Raw genomic sequence first — 20,481 nt, forward strand, 5'->3', positions numbered from 1 at the left:
GGGACAGCACTTCACAGAACCAGGGCACTGTACCAATGATTTCACAGTGAGAATACTGAAAGGTAACTTTAAAACCATACAAGAACGTAAGACCTTTGAAGTCAGAATGATTGAATATTTTAACACCCAACAGAAAGGACTTAACAAGGATCTGGGGTTCCTAGCCCATTATAAACCATAAAGCTGTATTTCTCTGTTGATCACCCCACCCCACCCCTCACCTATCCACACCCATCCTGTTAGAATATCAATGATATGCTTTGATGTCCCCATGCATACCTCCGACCCACCCCCATCCTCCCACCCTGTCAGACTGTCATAGTAATGCTTGAATGTTTTCACTTATATACACTGTCAGCTAGCACATTTGCTTATTTCCGATCTGACGAAGAAGGGCAACCTTCGAAAGCTAATCAAGAAATGTATTAAGTTATGTCCAATAAAAAAGGTATCATCTTATTTTCTTTTCCATGTTTTATTTTGTTTGATTTCTATTGATAACCTTAAGAGTGGACTAACACGGCTACCACACTCCTCAACAGAAACCTAGGAACCAGGAAAGTCAGATTCAGATCTCCAATAAAATTCCTCATGACCTTAATCAAGAAATTTGAGTTCCATTAAGTCAAGTTTTAACATAGGAGCCAATGCAGCATGGGGAAGTCATCCTAAAACCATTGCACTAAATAGTAGTCAATGCAAATCTCTGTATAAAAATAATTATCTTAAAATTAAAAAAAAAATTGCACTAAAATCTAGCTGCTCCCATCCAATCCAGATAGTTATGGCAACAGCAAGCAGCTACTACTAATCATTTCTAAAGCGCTACTAGATGTACACAGCACTGTACACATTATATGCAGGTACTCTCTCTGTCCCTAGTGGGCTCACAAACTAAGTTTTGGTACCTGGGGCAATGGAGGATTAAGCGACTTGCCCAAGATCACAAGAAGCTGCAATGGGAGTTGAACCCAGTTCCCCAGGATCAAAGACTGCTGCACTAATCACTAGGCTACTCCTCCACTCCCATCCAGTAATTCAGAGAATTGTTGTATTCAGCAGGGGCGTAGCCACGGGTGGGCCTGGATGGGCCCAGGCCCACCCACTTTTGCTACAGGCCCGCCCCGCCCGCGACAGCCCCCTGCACTGACCTGAAGCGCGTTCTCCCTCTAATCCAGCACCGGCAATCATAGCCAGCCTTCTACCACGTCCAGCAGGAAGTTGCAGAGTAGGCAGGACGCGCCTGAGAAGAAGCTCCGACGACGTGCGCTGGACGTGGTAGAAGGCTGGCTGTGATCGCCGGTGCTGGATTGGAGGGAGAACGCGCTTCAGGTCAGTGCAGGGGGCGATTGCGGGTGGACACAAAATGTGGTGGTGGCGGCGGGCGGGGGTGGATGGTGGAGAGGAAAGAGGTCTGTGCCCACCCAGTCCACCCAAAAATTAATCGCTGGCTATGCTACTGGTATTCAGTGCACTTTTTCTAGTGAAAAAGGTGCCGGTACTCAAATGCTAGGCCACCCTTCAGGCGTAGGGGTAATCACTGAAGGACCCTCCCCACAATAGCCAGGCCCCCTGCAACCAGTCACAGAACCTATGACAAGGCAGGAGTGGCTTAGCAAGGGATGGCGGGAGGGGCGGTCCGCCCCAGTTGTCAGCTCAGGGGGGGTGCTCCCTGCCAACTCCCCCCTTGGCGAATCGACACCCCCCGACCAGCTCCCGCACCCTACCTTTAAAAAGAATATCGGGAGGCGAGGCGCAGCGCCTCGCACCTGCCCTGCACGTAAAAGAAATGTGGACCGTCGGGTTTTCCCTCGCTCTATCTGTCCCGCCCTCCGCTGACACAACTTCCTATTTCCGCAAGGGTGGCACAGATAGAGCGAGAGAATGCCCGACGGTCCACATTTTTTTTACGTGCAGGGCAGGTGCGAGGCGCTGCGCCTCGCCTCCCGATATTCTTTTTAAAGGTAGGGTGCGGGAGCTGGTCGGGGGGGGAGGTGTCATCGTGCTGCACCCGGGGGGGGGGGGGTGCAACGGCGAACCGCCCAGCCCCGGGTGGCAGCTCCCCCTGCTACGCCACTGCAAGGCAGAATTGGTGTGTAGAGCCTGAGCTCTTTCATTAAAACTTGGGGACCATGGGTCAATTTTAGCAGACAATGGAAAAGGTGCCGGTACTCAGTACCCCCAAGTACCCCCTCAAAAAAAGCCCTAGTTGTATTGCAATCTCTTCATCTCAATCACTCTGACTCAGTCTCTTAGTCTCAACATGAAATCATGATTCACCTACAAGGCGTCTTCAGGAGACTAAACCGTAAAATTCCATATACAAACATTAACAACCTCTCCCCCTTTTCAACACCTCATAAACCCCAAACAATAACTTAAACTTATTGATTGGGGGTCACTCTGTCTGTGGCCATTGTGTGTACTGTCAATACTTTATAGTCACAGACAGAGTTGTTATCCCTAATATTGATAGGGAATTTAGACTTCGTCATAATACTGATTGCATTTCTCAACAAGTTGTATACGATATCAAATGTCGACATGGCCAAATGGTATCTGGGCCAAACGAGAAGATCAATTAAACAAAGAATTGCTCTGCATTTAAGCAATTTACTGGTCGATAGGAGTGAAGCGCCCCTTGTAGTTCACTGGCGTTTAGCAGGACATTTAGTTGATGATTTGCAATTTGTGGTTTTACAGCGTATTCAAACGTCGAGAGGAGGAGATGCTTCAGCATTGTTGGTGAGAACAGAGCAGTGTTTGATTTTTACTTGGAATATGGTAGAACCTTTTGACTTTAATAGGGAAACTGAGTGGGCTCACTTGTGATGGTGTCGTTCCATGGCGTTATTTTACATCATTTCCATTATTAGTATCACAATGAGATAAAAGTGGGAGGACGACCAAGGATTCCAAAGGCTGAGAACATGTAAAATAATAAAGATATTTATTAAGGTATAAAGACTTGACACAACGTTGTGTTTCGGCCGTTAGACCTGCATCAGGAGTCTTGTTATCAAATACCTTGGGAGCTATTGATGAAGACAATCCTCAAGACAAAGAGGGTCTTTAAAAAGACCGTTGTGGAGGTAAGTGTTCTTGGTGGTCTCGATGGACTACGCACTTGTAGTAGATTACCACAATTGGCAAAAGGCTGTATCAAAGAGCTGTCTTTGTTACAGCCTTTTGCCAATTGCGGTAATCTACTACAAACGCGTAGTCCATCGAGACCACCAAGAACGCTTACCTCCACAACTATCTCATTGTGTTGTTGTCCGTGGGGTGTTTTGAGTTCTCCGTCTTTTGACGGATTTCTTTCCCCCACTATTAGTATCAGACACCACCAGGGCTTGTGTTTAAAGCACCCTGTTGAGGTAACTACCAGGCCGGTGTTGTCCGTGAGAGATTTGGAAATACTTCTGTTTGGTAAGATATGTTTAAGTTATTGTTTTGGGTTTATGACGTGTTGAAGAGGGGAAGAGTTGTTAATGTTTTTATATGGAATTTTACAGTTTAGTCTCCTGAAGACGCCGTGTAGGTGAAATATGATTTCATGTTGAGACTAAGAGACTGAGTCAGAGTGATTGAGATGAAGAGACTGCAATTCTTCCATCCTCTGAATTGCTGCTAGCTGTTGTCAAGTGATTGGATTGGAACAGTCTGTGAGATGGAAGCAGTTCGACCAATATTATCAACGCAAGCACATTTATACTTTTGAGTTTCCTGGAGGTGAAGATTTATCATAACCAGTGACAGACTGTTGCACCCTTTGATATTTGAGACACTGCTAATAATGATATTCCATGTTTCAATTTCTGTATCCTTTCATTTTGTGCATGCTTAAGCATTGCTGGAGTGGGAACAATTATTGACTTCGCTGCCACATTTGAATTATAGCTAGTTAGTCAGAGAGATTGGTTTTAGGGTTGGTTTCATGAATAAAGTTTGTTATAGTATGATTTTGTTGTATTATTTTGATTTAGTGTGTGATTTCTTTGTTACTGATTTGCATATTCATTGGGTTATCAATAGAAATCAAACAAAATAAAACATGGAAAAGAAAATAAGATGATACCTTTTTTATTGGACATAACTTAATACATTTCTTGATTAGCTTTCGAAGGTTGCCCTTCTTCGTCAGATCGGAAATAAGCAAATGTGTTAGCTGACAGTGTATATAAGTGAAAACATTCAAGCATTACTATGACAGTCTGACAGGGTGGGAGGAGGGGGGAGGGTGATCAACAGAGACATACAGCTTTATGGTTTATAATGGGCTAGGAACCCCAGATCCTTGTTAAGTCCTTTCTGTTGGGTGTTAAAATATTCAATCATTCTGACTTCAAAAGTCTTACGTTCTTGTATGGTTTTAAAGTTACCTTTGAGGATTCTCACTGTGAAGTCACTGGTACAGTGTCCTGGTCCTGTAAAATGTTGACCAACAGGCGTGGGAACCCTGCTGGCACCAGTATTGTTCATATGATGTCTATGTAAATTGAATCTTGTCTTAAGCATCTGGCCTGTTTCTCCAATATAGCATCCTTCGTTACATTTTTTACACTGAATGATATATACCACATTGGAAGATGAGCAAGTGAAAGATCCCTTTATGTTGAATATCTTTCCTTGTAACACCCAACAGAAAGGACTTAACAAGGATCTGGGGTTCCTAGCCCATTATAAACCATAAAGCTGTATGTCTCTGTTGATCACCCTCCCCTCACCTATCCACACCCACCCTGTTAGAATATCAATGCTATGCTTTGATGTCCCCATGCATACTTCGTACCCACCCCCCTCCTCCCACCCTGTCAGACTGTCATAGTAATGCTTGAATGTTTTCACTTATATACACTGTCAGCTAGCACATTTGCTTATTTCCGATCTGACGAAGAAGGGCAACCTTCGAAAGCTAATCAAGAAATGTATTAAGTTATGTCCAAGAAAAAAGGTATCATCTTATTTTCTTTTCCATGTTTTATTTTGTTTGATTTCTATTGATAACCTTAAGAGTGGACTAACACGGCTACCACACTCCTCCATATTCATTGGGGAAATCCTGAAAATCTTGCCCACCCCTGTACATTTCTATGCATATATCAATTTGCGCTATGATTACTCTAACGTTTTGTATACAGATATCACTAAGGCAAACTTAAAACATCTGCAGGCTCTTTAGACTACCACTGCTAGGGTTCTATGTCGGTCAAAGCAACATGACCGTGTGACACCTTTGTTGAAGCAATTACATTGGTTTTCTATGACTCTAGAATCAAATGTAAAATATTGACTCTCATACACAAGATATTCTATGGTAACATGCTTGGCTACTTGTCGTCGCGGATCATCCCGTATACTCCTATCTGGACTCTTAGATCTCTTACAGACAACATACTTCTATTGCCTCATTCATCCAAAGTCAAATGGGAGTCAACTAGATCCCGCGCCTTCTACTTTTCAGCACCTGTGCTATGGAATTCTCTGCCAAAATATCTTAGAATAGAAAAACTAAATACATCTTCCAGGATTGCCCTGAAAAATTATTCATTTCATGTGGCATTTGGCAACCGATGATCCTGCAGCTGGAGCACATGTGGTGGGGGCAGTGTCAAGCTAAATGCAAAGCATTGAAAATGAAGACTAAAAGAGAATATGAAGAAAAACTGGAGACAAAAGCTCATAGCAATAACTTTCTCAGGTACTTCAGAAGCAGAAAGCCTGTGAGGGAATCCGTGGGACCGTTAGATCATGAGCGACCAAAAGAGGCACTCAGGGAGGACAAGGCCATAGCAGAGAGATCGAATGAATTCTTTGTTTCAGTCTTTACAGAAGAAGATATACGAGATCTACCTGTACAAGAAATGGTTTTCAATGATGATGATGCAGAGGAACTGAAAGAAATTTTGGTGAACCTGGAAGACGTACTGAGCCAAATAAACAAGCTAAAGAGTGATAAATCACCAGGACTGGATGGCATACACCCCAGGTTACTGAAAGAACTCAAACATGACATTGCTGATCTGATGTTAGTGAGCTGTAACCTGTCATTAAAATCATCCATAGTACCTGAAGATTGGAGGGTGACCAATATAACGCTGATTTTTAAAAAGGGTTCCGGGGTGATCAGGGAAATCATAGACTGCCAGGGAAAATAGTGGAAGCTATTATAAAGAATAAAATTACAGAACACATAGACAAACATGGTTTAATGGGACAGAGTCAATATGGGTCTTGCCTCACCAGTTTGCTTCATTTCTTTGAAGGCATAAATAAACATGTGGATAAAGGTGAGCCGGCTGATGTAGTATATCTAGATTTTCAGAAAGTTTTTGACAAAATTCATCATGAGAGACTCCTGAGAAAATTGAAAAATCACGGGATAGGAGGCAATGTCCTTCTGTGGATTAGGAATTGGCTATTGTACAGAAAACAGAAGATTGGGTTAAATGGCCATTTTTCTCAATGGAGGAGGGTGAATAGTAGAGTGCCGCGGAGATGTGTACTGGGACCGGTGCTATGTAACATACTTATAAATGATATGGAAAATAGAATGACGAGTGAGGTAATTAAATTTGCAAATAACAAAATTATTCAGAGTTGTCAAAACATATGCAGATTGTGAAAAATTAAAGGAAGTCCTCAGAAAACTGTCATCCAAATAGCAGATAAAATTTAATGTGGACAAATGCAAAATGATCCACACTGGGAAGAATAATCTGAATCATAGTTACCTGATACTAGGGTCCACCTTAGGAGTCAGCACTCAAGAAAAAGATCTAGGTGCCATTGTAGACAATACGCTGAAATCTTCTGCCCAGTGTGCAGCAGTGGCCAAAAAAGCAAACATGATGCTAGGAACTATTAGGAAAGGGATGCAGAATAAGACCAAGAATATTATAATGCCTCTGTATCGCTCCAGGATGCAACCTCGCAGTATCTCAAAAAAGATATAATGGAATTAGAAAAGGATCAAAGAGAAGTGATCAAAATGATAAAGGGGAGTGGAGGAGTGGCCTAGTGGTTAGGGTGGTGGACTTTGGTCCTGAGGAACTGAGTTCAATTCCCACTTCAGGCACAGGCAGCTCCTTGTGACTCTGGGCAAGTCACTTAACCCTCCATTGCCCCATGTAAGCTGCATTGAGCCTGCCATGAATGGGAAAGCACAGGGTACAAATGTAACAAAAAAAAACAAAACTCCTCCCTTATGAGGAAAAGCTAAAGGGGTTAGGGCTCTTCAACTTGGGAAAAAAGACAGCTGAGGGGAGATACAATTAAGGTCTATAAACTCCTGAGTGGTGTAGAAGTGAATCAATTTTTCACTCTTTCAAAAAGTACAAAGACCAGGGGACACTGAATGAAATTACATGGAAATAGGAGGAAATATTTTTCACTCAAAGAATAGTTAAGCTCTGGAAGTTTCTGCCAGAGGATATAACAGCGGTTAGCATATCTGGGTTTAAAAAAAGGTTTGGACAAGTTCCTGGAGGAAAAGTCCATAGTCTGCTATTGAGATGGACATGGCGAAGCCACTGCTTGCCCCACGACTGGTATCATGGAATGCTTCTGCCAGGTACTTGTGATCTGGATTGGCCACTGTTGGAACCAGGATATTGGGCTGTGGCGACGCCGGTAATTGGGAAAAAAATGGGAGCTGGGTAGACTTCTATGGTCTATGCCCTGATCGTCACTGAATAGGTAGGGATGGGCTGGAGTATAAATTTTAAGGGGCTTTGATGTTAGCTTCAGAACTTAGTACAAGAACAGTACTGGGCAGACTTCTACGGTCTGTGCCCTAAGAAAGGCAAGGACAAATCAAACTCGGGTATACATGTAAAGTAACGCATACCATGTAAATGAGTTTATCTTGTTGGGCAGACTGGCTGGACTGTACAGGTCTTTATCTGCCATCATTTACTATGTTACTATTAGGCTTATTTTCGAAAGAGAAGGGCGCCCATCTTCCGACACAAATCGAGAGATGGGCGTCCTTCTCTCAGGGTTGCCCAAATCGGCATAATCAAAAGCCGATTTTGGGCGTCCTCAACTGCTTCCCATCGCGGGGATGACCAAAGTTCATAGGGGCGTGTCGGCACCGTAGCAAAGGCGAGACTGGGGCGTGATTATCAGATGGGCGTCCTCAGCCGATAATGGAAAAAAGAAGGCGTCCCTGTCGAGCACTTGGTTGACTTTACTTGGTCCATTTTTTCTTGCGACCAAGCCATGAAAAGGTGCCCGAACTGACCAGATGACCACTGGAGGGTATCGGGGATGACCTCCCCTTTCTCCCCCAGTGGTCACCAACCCCCTCCCACCCTAAAAACAAAATTAATTTTTTTTTTGCCAGCCTCTATGCCAGCCTCAAATGTCATACCCAGCTCCATGACAGCAGTATGCAGGTCCCTGAAGCAGTTTTAGTGGGTGCAGTGCACTTCAGCCAGGCGGACCCAGGCCCATCCTCGCCCTACCTGTTACACGTGGTGGTAAATGTGAGCCCTCCAAACCCCACCCAAAACCCACTGTACCCACATGTAGGTGCCCCCCTTTACCCCTTAGGGCTATGGTAGTGGTGTACAGTTGTGGGGAGTCGGTTTTGGGGGAGCTCATCACCCAAGGTAAGGGAGCTATGCACCTGTGAGCAATTTCTGAAGTCCACTGCAGTGTCCCCTAGGGTGCCCGGTTGGTGTCCTGGCATGTCAGGGCGACCAGCGCACTACGAATTCTGGCTCCTCCCACGACCAAAGGGCTTGGATTTGGGCATTTTTGAGATGGGCGTCCTCGGTTTCCATTATGGTTGAAAACTGTGGACGACCATCTCTAAGGTCGACCATCTCAACATTTAGGTCGACCATCTCTAAGGTATTATCGAAACGAAAGCTGGACGCCCATCTTATTTTGATAATACGGGATTCCCCTCCCCTTCGCGGGCCATCCTGCGAGGACGCCCTCATGAAAACTTGGGCGCCCCGTTCGATTATGCCCCTCCACGTTACTCAGTATGGTTATTCTCATGTTCTTATGATGCTACATGATGTGTGCGTTGCCTTTGAGTGAATGACCTCCGATTGGTACTTGATGTGTGTGCTGTTCTGTCCTATCAAAAATGTTGTTCTTTTTCAAAGGCCTTTTTTGGAATTTTATGTAAACCTCCTTGACTCATACAGGATAAACCTGTGTTATTTTCAGTTTGCAGGTAGTAGTGAAGAGGAGGCGGGAGGGGATCCGGTACCCAACTCACATGCGTACAAATGCTAATTTTATGGAACTGAGTTGTGGATTTAGAATAAAAGCTGAGTTTGCACACTGTGGTGATATTAGTAAATAGCACTAATATTATGGGATTAAACACTATTGTAAAAAGTTCCTTGCTGGTTATAGCAGAAAGGAGTCAGGCTAATCTTGGCTGTATCTGAATAGATTTTAACCTAGGTAGCACTTTCCTTTGTTATGTAAGAGAATGCAATGCATGGTATAAAACCTCCTGACAATTGTATTGTGTTTCTCATATAATAGTACTCCCCCGGGCTGCTTTCCCCTTTGTCATTTATTGTTGATTTTTCTGAAGCAGGAAGGGTGGCAGTGGGGTGAGGAGACCAGCCTACTGTCTAGGCCTCCTTCCTTTGCATTCAGAAGTCATTTCCACCCACCTCCCTGGCTGGGTAGAGAACAGCATGCTTGCTTCCTAGTTCAGGAAAAGGGGGAAGGATAAAAAGCTTAAGGGTGGATGATCAGAAGCAAATGTGGGCGCTAGAGACTCTTAGCGCCGGACTAGCGCCTGCATTTGCTAGCGCTGGATGACCGGAGGGCTCTAGCATGGGGAGCACTGAGCGCACCAAAGCACAGCGCAAGAGGTAAGCAAATTCACATCAATTAAGTAATTATTCATTCCCTCACAGTGCTCAGAAGGATAGCGCCGAAACCCAAACTGTCTTACCGCCGCAGAAATAATGCCAGCTTTGAGTTGGTGTAAGGCAGTGGCATAGCTATGTGGGGCCACGGGGGACTGGGTCCCCCCCCAAAATTTCCTTTGGGCCCCTGGTTTTGTTGGTGGGGGTCCCAACATAAGGAGGAAGAGAGCAGGGCAGGCAATGCGGCGGTGCCGGAGACTGGCACAGGACAAGGCTTCAGCTGGCGGGGGTTGGGGACCCCCACCAGCCAATGTATTTGCTGCAGCAGTGGGTGGGGAGCGGCAGACTAAAATGTGCCCCCCCACCTTGGGCTCTGGCCCCCTACCGTTGCGAGGTCTGGCTACGCCCCTAAGGGTGCAGAAGAAGTCCCCCTCTCCTCCTCCTCCTCTCTCAACTGTTGCTTGATGTAGATTAGCACATGGGACAACCAATCCTGCTGTAGAAGGTGGGGCTCTGGGCTCAGGGGCCGCTTTTTTGCACTTCAGAGTGCTAGTGCAGGGACACCAGCTTGTTCTTTCATCTTGTCTTATGCGGTAAGGTTCTGGTTCCACTTGTCTTCCCCTCTGGTTGCTCTGTGAAGTTTCTGGTGGGCTGTTTCAGGGTAGAGTAGTTTTTAGAGTCTGTCTCTGTCGTATTTCTGCAGCGGCTTGTGCAGACCCTATACTGGCATTCCAGCTTTCTTCGCAGATTCTCACAGGCAGAGAAGTGCTGCTCATCCATTGGTTGTGGGCTCGGTTATGATGTAATTTAGGGCTGACTCCTGAAAGGTTGCAGAAATGATGTCAGGTTGCAGTCATAGGCTTGGAATGTTTCCCTGGAGTAGAGCTGGTTGGATTCATGCTCCGTCTTCGTGCCTAAGTGCATGCGCCAGGCACAATACAAAACAGCACACCAGAACCACTCCCGAATGCTCAACGCTTACAGCGCACCTATTTTTGCATGTAATTATCATTGAGCATTCGGGAGTGGTTCTGGTATGCTGTTCCAGTGCTGTTTCTCAGGCGCGGTTCAGTACAATCCGGAGTTTTGATCATCTGCACCTTAAAGCATTACTTCTCAACGTTCTCCTGGGGAGATTCCAGCCTTGTTTTCAGGATTCCCACAATGAATATGCATATTAGTTGGGCACCTGGTATATGCAAATCTATTGCATGAATATTCATTGTGGTAATCCCAAAAAACTGGCTGTCTAGCTGTGCCTCCAGAAGAGGGATGAGAGAAACTACTCTAGAGAGAGCTTTCATTGCAGTTGGCAGGAACATCTCCTCTCCCCTAGGTGTGGTCAAGGCCTGAGTAGTCCATTATCAAGAAAAAGATTATTATGGACCACCCTTTTTCCATGAATTCCACCAATGTGATCAATGTTCTTAGGCTTGTAAAACCCAGGGCCGGTCTTAGCAAGTGTGGGGCCCTATGCAGACCAATTTGGTGGGGCCCCATCCTAGCCCCGCCCCACTGTAGCCCCGCCCCACTGTAGCCCCGCCCCTACCTCCACCCCATTGATAAGATTATTCCATTTTTAGAACTTTATTTATGAAATTTCAAATAAAGACATGTAACTTCCGCAAGGGCGGGACATGAGGGAAGGCTGGCCAATGGACGAAGCGACTTTTCTTCTTTCACAGACGCGAGGAGGCACTGCCGCTTGTAGCTTTTTAAAAAATGCTGGGTCAGGTGAGGTGCCGGCGGGTCGGGTGGTAGACGAGGGTCGTTTGGCGGGTCGGGGAGGGGGGGCTCAGACGGCTGGAGGGAGGTGGAGCAGGGGAACGAGGACTGGAGAGTCGCGTCGCTGGACATGGAGGGTGTTGGAATGTAATTGTATTTTACATGCATTGCCTGTCACCTATTATTTCTCTGTGATTACTCTGTGACCTCTGATGTGAATTACTTAGAGAGGTCACACAGCTATGCAACTTCCTGTGGGGGTTAGATGCAGCAGATGCAGCACATGGAGCACATGGAGCTCATGATCTCTCCTAACCTGAGAGGATCTATGGTGGTGTGAGCATCCATTACCATCTAAGCACATGGAAGGAGCTGATAATACAAATGTATAGTAATATGTATATATAAGCCTGTCTGATTATAATCTAACTGCAAACTGTGAGTAAACAGATGTTTTGTTACTTCAACTTTAAAGTGACTCAGCAGTGAATTATTCAGGGATGAATGAGAGAGAGATGAAGAAAGAAATTAACATTTCTAAAGCTGAAGCTGTGTGTACTAAAATCTGCTAATTATTTACTACAAATAATCCAACAAAAGGGTTATGGGCCCAGGGCTCAGGAATTGAAAAAGAAGAGAAATATTACCAGGCAGAAAAAAGGCCACATTTTTCTCTTAAGTTTTAAAGGAAAGATTCAGTCTGTCTCTCTCTCCCCCCACACAGCAGACAGAAGGCTAAGAAAATGGCTGAGGGAAGAAATTCACCATTTTTCTATTCTCTCAAGGTGCCTAAATTAACTGAGTTTAATTATCAGCAGTGGGAACTAAGATTCATATGTCTCCTTCGAGCAAAAAGGATTAAATATATGCTTAGACCAAGACAGAACAGCTGAAAATATGGCTGAATGGGACAATGCAAACTATTATGTGAAGTGCATGCTTTTGGAAGCTCTCTCAGAGAAACAAGCCATATTAGTGGAGGGAAAAGATACACCAAAGGACATTTTATATAAACTGAGAACTATGTATGCAACTACATATGCAAAGCAGCAACCAATTTGGCTGGCAGAGTTGAATGAAACCAAATTAAGGGATAAAAGTAAATGTAATGATCACATTATGCATCTTATGTCTTCATTTCAAAAGCTAGAACTTTCTGGAATTCCCATGTGTGATGCATTGAAAAGAGCATTTCTTTTTACCTCACTATCAAAGAAGTTTGATGTTTTTAGGTCTGTAAATGAGGCCATTGAAGGGCAATCTTTTGAACAGACAACATCAAAACTAAGGCAGGAATGCATAATAAATGATTCTGAGGAGATGTGTTCTCAAAGCAAGTCAGAGAGAAATGAAACAAATTTCTTGGCAAAGAACAGAGGAAGGCGGAGCTATGGGAAAACTCCACCCAAGGGCAAGCTGATTTGCTACTCATGTGGAAAGGAGGGACATGTATCTAAATGGTGAAAGGAAACACAAAACACTCCCTCTAGCTCACCTAAGCCAATGGAACTAAAGAATTTTCAAACCAGGAAATGTATGAAGGACAAAGATAAACACAAGGGCTTTCTAATGGCAGAAAAATCTTTGACTATGGTAAATAATAATTCAAATGAAAGTACTTGGATTTTGGATTCGGGGAGCACATGCCATTTAACCAATTGTAAGGATTTCTTTCAGGAAATGTGTCCAGAGGAAGGTATTCTTAAAACTGCAAACGCAGGGACTGCTCAGATCCAAGCAAAAGGAATTGGATTCTTAAAATGCAAAGTGTCTAATGAAGTTAAAGAAATTCCTGTAAGTGATGTCTTGTATATTCCCCAAGCAGTTTGCAATATGCTTAGTGTATCTACATTAGATAAGAAGGGATTTGTGATTCATTTTGAAAACAGTAAGTGCACAATCTCTAAAAATGATGAAGTGTATGCTGAAGCTTTTATGCATAATGATGTTTATAAGCTGAACATTTCAGGTGAAGCCGCACATATGGCGCAAGTAAGGAAGAATGATGGTAAATGTAGTCTGGAAATCTGGCACCGCCGCCTGGGACATCGTGATTCTAAGGTGATCCAGGATCTTTACAGTAGGCAACTAGCCACAGGCATTCAGATAAGTGCAGATGCTGGTAAAATGGAGAAATGCATAGACTGTGTTACTCAAAAAGGTGTGAGACCCTCATTTCCTGCATACACAGGAAATAGGAGTAATAAAGTGCTGGACTTAATACACAGTGACTTATGTGGACCGTTTAATATCCCATCATTGGGAAATAACAGATTTGTGCTAATATTCTTGGATGATTTCTCTAGATATTGTGTGGCCTATTTGCTGAAAGAAAAAAGTCAAGTCACAGACATGCTGAAGAAATACGTAGCCATGGTGAGCAATAAATTTGAAAGAAAACCAAAGGTTCTTCAGACCGACAATGGTGGTGAGTTCACTTCACAAAGCATGCGCACATTTCTACAACAAGAAGGCATTCAACATATCACAACAGTAGCTTATACACCAGAGCAAAATTCTGTTGCAGAGAGAAAATTTAGGTCAATTGTGGAAATGACCAGATGTATGCTGTCAGATAGCAATCTCCCTAAAAGACTATGGGGGGAAGCCATTCTCACAGCAGTGTACCTACAAAACAGAATGCCAACTAAAGGCGCTGAGCGCACACCACATGAGACATGGCATGGTAGGAAGCCAAACCTGTCACACATAAGAACATTTGGAAGTACAGCATATGCTCATGTACCAAAGCAAAGAAGGCATAAGCTGGATTCCACAACAGAAAGGGGCATTTTAGTTGGCTATGCTCCAGGACACAAAGGATATAGAATTTTGAATCTGAAAACTGGCATTGTTGGCATAAGACATGTTACATATTTTGATGAAAACAAAAGGGTTGATAAAGGCTGGATTATCCCAGATGAGCCTTATCATCCAGAATATGAAACTAGAACCATAATAGACATGCCAGTGTATATAAATGCCATACCAAGGCAGATGTCTGAAAGCAACTCATCTGTATCTAACGAGGAACAGGCAGAGGAAGCAGACACAGAAAGGATCATTGAAGAAGACAGTACAGTTGGAGAAGGGGAATCAATTGGAGAAGAACTCTCAGATTTAGAGGATGCAGAAAGGTCAGACCAACCTGTTGTCAGACGCTCATCCAGGGAAAACAAAGGTGTTCCACCCCCAAGACTGTCTTACCTAACAAAGTCAGCAGAAGCTCAAGAGCCCTTAACATGGGATGAGATTGAGAAAATGCCAGCAGAAGAAGCTGCTGAATGGCGTAAAGCTGCACAAGAAGAAATTGATGCATTGGATAAAAATAATACTTGGATTCTTACAAAATTACCTCCTGGCAAGAAAGCTATAGGATGCAAATGGGTATTCAAGTTAAAAAGGAATGCACAAGGAAAAGTGGAAAGGTATAAAGCCAGATTAGTGGCAAAGGGATATCTTCAAAAATATGGAGAAGATTTTGATGAAGTGTTTGCACCTGTAGTGAAACACACGACAATTAGAACACTTCTGAGCATTGCAGTCTCAAAAGGCATGCAAGTCAAACACATTGATGTGAAAACAGCGTTTCTTCACGGAGATATAACTGAAGACTTGTACATGGAACAGCCAACAGGTTTCATAAATACAAAACAAAGACAGCTAGTGTGTAAATTAAACAAAGGTCTTTGTGGATTAAAGCAAAGTGCAGAATGTTGGAATGAAAAATTGCATGAAATATTGGCAAATTTAGGATTTAAGCAAGGTGAAGCAGATAAATGCTTGTACACTAGGTGCAGAAATGGACCATATGCATACATTTTAGCTTTTGTTGATGATCTGCTCATTGCAAGCGAAAGTGAGCAAGAGTACAAGGACATTGTAAAATATTTAAACCTCAATGTTGAGATAAAAGAACTTGGTAATGTGTCATACTATCTTGGTATAGAAATTGAGAAACAAAATGATGGTTCTTATCTTCTAAGCCAGAAGCAGAAAATAAATGAGCTTATTGAAAGTTTAGGTATGCAAGATGCCCAAGTTGTAAGCACTCCCATGATCACTGATTTTCTGAAGGATGAAACAGTAAGAGAACCTTTACCAGATAACATCCAATATAGATCAGCCATAGGTAAGCTTTTATATCTAGCTACCACATACAGGGCTGATATAGCAAATGCAGTAGGAATTTTGAGCAGAAGGGTCAGCTCACCTACCAAATCAGATTGGACTGCAGTTAAAAGGATGGTAAGGTATTTAAAGGGTACCATTGATTGTAAATTAAAGATTTCAGCCAATAGTAATCCAAAACTAATATGTTACTGTGATTCAGATTGGGCAGGGGATCATTCTGATTATAAATCCACAAGTGGATATGTGTTTATGTATGGAAATGTACAAATTTCATGGGCCAGTCATAAACAAAGTATTGTGAGTCTGTCTTCTACAGAAGCTGAATACGTGGCCGTATCGGAAGCGTGCAGAGAACTGATGTGGATTGAAAAACTTTTGCTGGATTTCGGAATAGCTGAAAAGAGACCAATCCAGATAATGGAAGATAATCAGAGCTGCATCCGACTGTCACAGAATGACAAGGTTCAGTCACGCACCAAGCACATCGCAACGAAATACCACAACGTGCGAGAGTTGGCGAAAGAAGTGGTCATCAGTCTACACTATTGTCACACCAGTGAGATGACAGCTGACATCATGACCAAACCGTTACCCAGAGAACATTTTGTGAATTTGCGTATAAAGCTTGGACTTTGTATGAATAAATAATTGCATGACAGTTATGCATGAGAAGGGGTTTGTTGGAATGTAATTGTATTTTACATGCATTGCCTGTCACCTATTATTTCTCTGTGATTACTCTGTGACCTCTGATGTGAATTACTTAGAGAGGTCACACAGCTATGCAACTTCCTGTGGGGGTTAGATGCAGCAGATGCAGCACATGGAGCACATGGAGCTCATGATCTCTCCTAACCTGAGAGGATCTATGGTGGTGTGAGCATCCATTACCATCTAAGCACATGGAAGGAGCTGATAATACAAATGTATAGTAATATGTATATATAAGCCTGTCTGATTATAATCTAACTGCAAACTGTGAGTAAACAGATGTTTTGTTACTTCAACTTTAAAGTGACTCAGCAGTGAATTATTCAGGGATGAATGAGAGAGAGATGAAGAAAGAAATTAACATTTCTAAAGCTGAAGCTGTGTGTACTAAAATCTGCTAATTATTTACTACAAATAATCCAACAGAGGGCAGGTGAGCATTGGCAGTGGTAGGAGAGGCGAGGCAGACTTGAGGCGGGCCGCACGGGGCCCCCTTAGGTGCGGGGCCCTATGCGGCCGCCTCGGTCGCCTCTGCCTAAGACCGGCCCTGGTAAAACCTACGTTACAGACTGGAAATCAAAGAAGATATTGTGACCTTGTGTTGTTGCAGTTCCCCTACCTCCTAAAGAAAATATGAGAAGCAGTGAGTGAACACATGTACAAGGAAAATATAGTACTCTGGCATAGGTATATTGATGACATGCTCATGATTTGGCAGGGTAAAGAAGAAGAATTACGTTTTTTTGTGGACTGGTTGAACTTCAGAGACAAAAATTTAAAATCCCAATGGGTGTTTGATAAGAAGGTAGTCGCATTTTTGGACATTAGTATTAGATATGCTAATAATGGTCTTTTCCACCTCTTTATATAAAAAACTTAGACATTAACAACATCTTACATTCTTCGAGGGGATGAAGGCATAATATTCTCACATGTGAGTGACATTATCCACAAAGCCTGTTGCGGACACTGCCATAGTGTACTGTCACTTTAAAACTGAGGCAGTGCTCCCACTGTGCATGTGTGGGTGCCTTTCTGCCCGACGCTCGAGCAGAGGTTGGTTTTCTAATCTCAGTGCGTCAAACTTTTCTATTTTGATGCCTTCCCTTTTCGGGACATTTTTGCTCTGAAATCACTCTCTTTTGTCATTGTATAATTTACTTTAAAACTCATTTTTTCCCCAGATTTTTTCAGTTTTTCGATTTTTAGCCTTAGGGCCCTCTGAGGCCTTTTTCTGACCGGGAAGCATCCACCTTTTTCGATCAGATGAAGGGGCTCTGCTTTTGAATTTGGGCAGATAACCCAGCTGATGGGTGAAGGCAGTTAGTGGAAATCAAACCTTGTGTTATACCTTAGAAACTTGCATGCACACCTATGCAGGTTCCTTAGGAGCAGAGTTTACTGATCACCACTGCTCATATTAATCAGACAGCTGTTACACTTGTCAAATCCATCTCCACTCCTTTTCTTCTGAGAAACTGACCAGCTCTGGTAAAGATAACGCCAAGGAAAACACACCAAAATGACTTTAAACAATAGGTCAAGAAGTGCAACATTCTAGATTTGTAGGCCATTAACCTTTTAAAGCATATTTTGAGAATGTTTTTAATTATCTAAGGAGCAATTTTCAAAACAGCTCACATAATTGCAAACTAACTGAATGCTTTAGAGTGGGAAGGGAAGTGGCAGCCTTTCAGCAAACACATGTGTGGAAGTCCTGCACTTCCTTTTTTCCTTAGTTACTGAGCTGCTGTTTAAGAGAAAGGAACAATGCTGGACCATTGGGGAGGGGAAGGGGGATGAGACAGTGGATGTTATATTACGATGGAGGGTGGGGGAGAGAATTCTGGGCTATGTAGAGGTAGAAAGGGAGAGGGAAGGAAGATAATGAAGGGAGAAGAGGAGGAAGAGACAGGGGGAGATGCTGAACCCCCAAGGGGGATGGGAAGGAAGAACTGGACTATGGAAGAGAGTGCTGGATTTTGGGGAAGAGAGGGGGCAGGGAGATGCTGGAATAGGAAGATAGAAAGGAAGGGAGAGGAGATGGGGGAAACCAGACTAGGAGGGGAAGAGAGACAAAGAAGATGCTGGACTGATGGAGAAAGAGAGGGGAGATGCTGAATTAAGAGAGTGAGGAGAGAGAGGGTCATATTGAACTGGAGGAAAGAAATAGGAAGATGCTGGACTGGGTGGGGAAGAGGGACAGAAGAGATACTGGACTGAGAGGGTAGAAAGAGAGAAAGGAGATGCTGAACTAGGGGGAAAAGGGGCGGGAGAAGATGATTGATGGAGGAGAGAGGGGAGATGCTGGACTAGTTGGGAGGAAGACAGAGAGAAGAGAGATGCTGAAATAGGGGAAGAGAGATAGAGAGATACAGGGCATTGTGGAGCCAGGAGGTACAGGCCATGGGGGAATGGGTTAGTAAGGGTTGATTGAGAGGAGGATAGAATTAGAACTGGGGAGGTGGTAAAAAGGGTAGTCAGATACTGGGTGTGGATAACAGACAGGAGAAAGGGACTGGGGAGGGTGTGAAAAACAATTGATGAATGCTGGTATGGAGGTAAATGCAGAGAGTAGAGGTGGCATGAGTGTGTATGCCTAAAATGCAGAGATACACAGGTAACTTACAGCATTCTACAAGTTACACTCATAAGTGTGAGTCTCTCTCATGCTCCACCCAGACTCTGCCTATGTGTATGCATGCCTACCTGAAAATGCAAGTATTTTAGTATTTACATGCATATCTGCACTCATATGCACATATATACCATTATTCTAATCATTTATGCATGCAATCCTGCAAGTCATGTTTCCCACAGTTAATGTGGAGGTTTAGGAGTTCCTGCCAGTTAATTTCTGCAATTAACACAGGGAAAGTGCAAAACCCTTACCATTCTTTTGTAAGTAGGACCCTTACAGGCTTATTTTCGAAAGAGAAGGAAGCCCATCTTTCGACACAAATCGGAAGATGGGCATCTTTCTCACAAGCTTGTCCAAATCGGTATAATCGAAAGCCGATTTTGGACGTCCCCAACTGCTTTCTGTCGCAGGGACAGCCAAAGTTCATGGGGGTGTGTCGGAGGTGTAGCGAAGGTGGGACTTGGACGTCCTTGACCCATAATGGAAAAAACAAGGACGTCCCTAACACTTGGATGACTTTACCTGGTCCTGTTTTTCTTATGACCAAGCAACAAAAAGGTGCCCGAACTGACCAGATGACCACCGGAGGGAATTGGGGATGACCTCCCGTTACTCCCCCAGTGGTCACTAACCCCCTCCCACCCTCAAAATAAATCTTTAAAAATATTTTGTGCCAGCCTCTATGCCAGCCTCAGATGTCATACTCAGCTCCATCACAGCAGTATGCAGGTCCCTGGAGCAGTTTTAGTGGGTGCAGTGCACTTCAGGCAAGCGGACCGAGCCCCATCCCCCCACACCTGTTACGTTTGTGGAGGAAACAGCGAGCCCTCCAAAACCCACAAGAAACCCACGGTACCCACATCTAGGTGCCCCCCTTAAGGGCTATAGTACTGGTGTACAGTTGTGGGTAGTGGGGTTTGGGGGGCTCAGCACACAAGGTAAGAGAGCTAAGTACCTGGGAGCAATTTATGAAGTCCATCGCAGTGCTTCCTAGGTGCCCGGTTGGTGTCCTGGCATGTAAGGGGGACCAGTGCACTACAAATGCTGGCTCCTCCCATAACCAAATGTCTTGCATTTGGTTGTTTCTGAGATGGACGTCCTTGGTTTCCATTATCGCCGAAAATCAGAAACAACCAAATCTAGGGACGACCAAATTTAAGGATTTGGACATCCCTGACCGTATTATCGAAACAAAAGATGGACGTCCATCTTATTTCAAAAATACGGGTTTCCCCGCCCCTGGTTGGGGACGTTCTGCGAGGACGTCCTCATGAAAACTTTGGACGTCCCTTTCGATTATGCCCCGCCATGTGTCACAGATCCCTACTCTCCGACATCACTTTGCATTATTCTACATTAAATTTCATTTGCCATTTGAATGACCTGAAGACGTATGAGGAGAGACTTGCTGACCTGAACATG

This window comes from Microcaecilia unicolor, chromosome 4, assembly GCF_901765095.1.
Source record: "Microcaecilia unicolor chromosome 4, aMicUni1.1, whole genome shotgun sequence".
In the NCBI taxonomy this organism is placed as follows: domain Eukaryota; kingdom Metazoa; phylum Chordata; class Amphibia; order Gymnophiona; family Siphonopidae; genus Microcaecilia; species Microcaecilia unicolor.